This window comes from Saccopteryx bilineata, chromosome 2 (genome assembly GCF_036850765.1).
Source record: "Saccopteryx bilineata isolate mSacBil1 chromosome 2, mSacBil1_pri_phased_curated, whole genome shotgun sequence".
NCBI classification, from domain to species: Eukaryota; Metazoa; Chordata; class Mammalia; order Chiroptera; family Emballonuridae; genus Saccopteryx; species Saccopteryx bilineata.
Window position 1 is genome coordinate 268,758,912 of NC_089491.1, and position 4,923 is coordinate 268,763,834.

A 4,923-nucleotide genomic window follows, 5' to 3' on the forward strand; every position below is an offset into this window, starting at 1 on the left:
AGAGGGGGAGGTGGCAGGTTGGCAGTGATCAAGCTGCCATCCTAGGCACCGTGGGGAGAAGGGAAGTGAAAAAGAATATGACAACTGTCATAGTCCAGATTCCAACCCTTGCGGGACCTAAGTCCTATTAAACCTGGCAGAGTGCCTGACCTGTGGTGGTGCAGTGGATAAAGCGTCGACCTGGAAATGCTGAGGTCGCCAGTTCGAAACCCTGGGCTTGCCTGGTCAAGGCACATATGGGAGTTGATGCTTCCAGCTCCTCCCCCTTCTCTCTCTCTCTGTCTCTCCTCTCTCTCTCTCTCTCTCTCTCTCTGTCTCTCCCTCTCCTCTCTAAAATGAATAAATTAAAAAAAAATAGAAAAAACAAAAAAACAAAAACCTGGCAGAGTGTGTGTTAAATTTTTCTTATGTGCCAAGCGGTGTGGGAGGTGCGGCATGAATCAGACATTGTCCCTGACATTTTGGAAATAAGATGAGCGTGTAGATCACCACAGAACAAGAGGACGAGAGACCAGGGTCACAGAGCAATGCCAATGGGCGGGGGTTGCCGAGTAATCGCTGCTGCCTTCCCAGCTGCCATCCAGGGCTTTCTGGAGGTGGGGAGTTGAGCTACATAGCAAGGGCAGTGGTGCCTTCAAAAACCAGATGGAGCAAAAAAAAAATTTTTTTTTTTATTATAAAAGAAGTACATGTCATAATGTCAAAGAAGGCCTTCCAGCTCTCCCCCGTGCTCGCTCTGCTCTATAGCTTCACACCACTTCCTCCTTCCTGCTGAGGGTACTCTTGACTACGTGTTACTCTCATCTATTTCCTAGCTTTACTGAGAGCTCATTAGATCAGGGCTGTCCCACGCCTCACAGTATCCCCTCTGCCGGGAACACAGTAGGTGCCCAACACATATTTGTTCAATTAAAAAGAATACTTTAGGCCCTGGCTGGTTGGCTCAGCGGTAGAGCGTCGGCCTGGCGTATGGGGGACCCAGGTTTGATTCCCGGCCAGGGCACATAGGAGAGGCCCCCATTTGCTTCTCCACCCCCACCTTTCTCTCTGTCTCTCTCTTCCCCTCCCGCAGTCAAGGCTCCATTGGAGCAAAGATGGCCCGGGCGCTGGGGATGGCTTCTTGGCCTCTGCCCCGGGCGCTAGAGTGGCTCTGGTCGCGGCAGAGCGACGCCCCGGAGGGGCAGAGCATCACCCCTTGGTGGGCAGAGCGTTGCCCCTGGTGGGCGTGCCGGGTGGATCCTGGTCAGGCGCATGCGGGAGTCTGTCTGACTGTCTCTCCTCGTTTCCAGCTTCAGAAAAAAAAAAAGGGTACTTTATATAAAAATATACTTACGGCATCAGGATCAGGGTGTACATATGGTTGTGTATACTGTGCTTTTCCCACTACTTATGTGAGATTTGTATATTTTCTTTTTTGCATTTCCCCTCTTATTAAATAGTCTTTGAGACTCTCCTTTTTAATAGCTATATAGTATTCCATTGCCTTGATGTCACGTAGTCTGCATGTTATTTCACCCCACCCCTCACCCTTCCTGCTCTTTATTCAATTGTATCTGTAGGACCTAAACAAGGAACTAGGTAGGAAAAGGAATGTAAAGGTTTTTCTGGTAGAAGGGACTCGTAGGGAAAAGTTGGGGGTGGGGGTGGGGTGGGAATAGGAGTGAAATCTTAAGGGTGTTGAATTCAGGATTGGTGTCTAGAGGGTTGTGTGGGCAGGATAATTTGTGTCCACTGGTGTATTGTTAAAACAATTCTCCCATTCCCCCCCCCAAATTACAGCACTTATTAATTACCATGGTATAAAATCACCTATCATGGTTGATTTGGTGTGTGTGTGTGTGTGTGTGTGTGTGACAGAGACAGAGAGAAAAACAGAGAGAAGGACAGACAGACAGGAAGGGAGAGAGATGAGAAGCATCAATTCTTTCTTGCGGCACCTTAGTTGTTTATTGATTGCTTTCTCATATGTGCCTTGTCCGGGGGGGCTACGGCAGACTGAGTGACCCCTTGCTCAAGCCCGTGACCTTGGGCTCAAGCTGGTGAGCCTTGCTCAAACCAGATGAGCCTGCACTCAAGCTGGCAACCTCAGGGTTTCGAACCTGGGTCCTCCGCATCCCAGTCCGAAGCTTTATCCACTGCGCCACCACCTGGTCAGGCTCATGGTTGAATTTGAATTCTCAACATAGCATTACTGAACATAAGAGTTGGGAGGCAGGGGCATGGTCAGCTCTCATGAGCCAATGGAAGCGGCTTCAGCATACCCCTGCCTGATCCCTGCTCTGGGATGAGTAGCCCTCTCTACTTCGTGTCTGTGAGTTCCCCCAGGGCCCCAGTCTCAGCATCTCAAATGAAGGGGAGGGCTCAGTCCCTTAAAGTGGGGTCCATCAGGGTGGCAGAAACCTTATCTTGGGATCTCTCTATCAGATTTCTTAGCTGGATGCAAACGTCCAGATTCCCCGAGCTCAACAGTCCGGAGCCGCATTGGCCACTGAAGTGTGGCTGCTCTATCCGTCCCTGGAATTCAGGGCTGTGCCTGGCGCTCTGCCCCAAGTGGGGCTCAGTGTCAGGCACAATGGTAGGTTCAAGACGGTCACGCAATGGCCGTGACACTTCACGAGCACTTGCTGTATGCCAGGCTGGTAAACATCTGACATTTATTATATCCCATCCTCACACCCAGCCTATGAGGTGGGCACTATTATCCCCAGTTTACAGATGGGGAAACTGAGGCACTGAGTGGATAACTCACTTGCCCAAGAACATCCAGCTCTTAAGTGTAGGTGCCAGGATTCAATCCCAGGCTGGCTGGGTGCTCAAACCTCTGCTTTTAAATCCCGAGCTCAATATCTCCTCCTGCTTAAGGCTTTATGAAGTACCCGCTTTGTCCTTGCATGGTGCTAGACCATGTAGGGAGTTGGCAGTGGTCATGGGTTTGTCTTTAAGGACCTTAGCAGAAGAGGAATGGGAGGAGGTTAATTTCTTGAGCACCTACTGTGTGCCAGGAATGATGCCAGATGCTTTACATTGTCGTCCCAATTAATTCTGACAATAATCCCATAAGAAAGGTAAGACCCTTCCCACACGACATTCCAGGCCTGGGTGCTCACGAGCTTGCCCTCCCTTCTGACTGGGTGGCCTCCAGGGGATCACACGCCTTCTCTGGGCCACTTTTCTCCCCTTGGTCTCTTGACAGAGGTTGAGGCTGTTCTAGGAGACCTCAAACCCTCTGCCAGTTTTGGATGAAAGCTTCTCACGATAACAGGAAGTGGCCAGGCCATTTGGAAAGTTTGGGGACTCTGGCCATAGCCCCAGGTGAATTGCAAGGTCAGATGCCAGATATTGGACAGGTGACAGGGCTGGCTCCCTAGAGGCCTGGCTGGCCTTTGTATCCTCCCTGGGGGTTCGGGGAGGGGTGCCTGGGAATGGGACTTCCTGTTCAGCTCCGGAAGACGGGCTGATATGGTTGGTGGCAGTTTGGCTGGCATCCCAGGTGGCCCCAAAACCAGGCCCCTCAGGTTCCATCATAGGTCTCCAGGGGCTGGGTAGCTTATTGAGGTCTCTGCAAGATCTAAAATAAAAAGCTCCAGCCAAAAGCTCCCACTTAGGTTAGAGGAAAAAGGCCAGGACACATGTCTTAAAGTAGCACTCACAAAGCAAGTACCACTTTCCCCTGGCGAGGTCGGGGGTGACTGATAACAATTATAGGGGCATGCTTTAATTACTTCCCTGGGGCTAGCACCATTCTGGATTCAACTCTGGATTACCCCTCATCCCCATCATAAGGATGATGCAACACTTCAAAAGCTTGGGGCCAGTTGTGCTCGACCCATTTCCCAGAAAGGGTAACTGAGGCTCGGTCTTTGGAAGTCGGAGGGCTCACCAGACAGTGGCCAAGTGGGGAGAGAGTTCTAGGGATCTGAATCCCTCATGAGACTGACTGGGGTGCTGGGTGGGCCGTCACGGAGGGAGTTTGGGAAGCAGATTACTGGGTTACTGCTGTGGCTGGGCTGGGCTCTCCCAGTCCTGCCAGTCTGGGCGTTGGCTCCCAGGCTCGTTCAGCAGGGGCCTTCCCATTGGTGCCCAGCCCTGGGCTGACCTGAGTGACTCAGGCTCAGCAGCAGGCTTCTCAGAGCTCTTCGGTAGGTAAACACTAAACTCACGGGGAGAAATAGTGTGTGTAAGTATCTGCCCTGGGACAGGCCCTCTGGTCATATATCTCATTTAAAGCTTGAAAAATGTACAAACCTGGAGCTGCAGGAGCAGAATAGAAAGGAAGAAAACCTCTGCCTGGGGCAGGAGGGTATTCTGGAAGACTTCCCAGGAGAGGTGACATTTGAGCTATGCCTTGAAGGACAACAATAATATCAAACACTTTTTGAAGCTTCCCGAGTGCTTGTCACTGATCTGAGACCTGGGTAGCTGCCTCCCTCACACTTGCTTTATCTCATCGAATGCTCTCAAAATTTTGTGAGTTAGGCACTATGTTCCCTAGGAACAGGTTAGAAAACCAAACCAAGGCACAGAGAGGTTGACTTGCCCAAGACCACACTCCTACCCAGTGGCCAGAGTCAGGATTCAAATCTAGGAAGGCAGACCAATGACTGTCTGAGACCTGCCTGAATTTATTCAATCCCTCTGAACCTCCGTTTCTCTATCATAAAATGAGGGTAATAGTACAATAGTGCGCAGCCCACAGAGTTATTGTGAAGATCAAGATGAGATCATCCCCATAAACCGTTTAGAACAGTGCCTGGCACACAGTAAGTGTTCAAACAATTGTAGATGACTTTTTTCATCGCTGTAGTGGTTGTTCCCCTCCCCCTCCAGCAGAGGCTTCCTCCCCCGCAGTGCCAGCCCGTGACGTGGGTGCTGCCGCTCACACCGTCTGGGTTTAATTGGAAACTAAAAGATGGAAGGGGATGA

General features: G+C 50.8%; 1 protein-coding gene across 1 annotated transcript in view; it reads right to left on the bottom strand.

The window, feature by feature from the left end:
• The window catches only part of TPCN1 (two pore segment channel 1), a 118,772-nt gene that overhangs the window by 108,744 nt on the left and 5,105 nt on the right, over nucleotides 1-4,923 (bottom strand). The gene's annotated exons all lie outside the window — the stretch shown is intronic.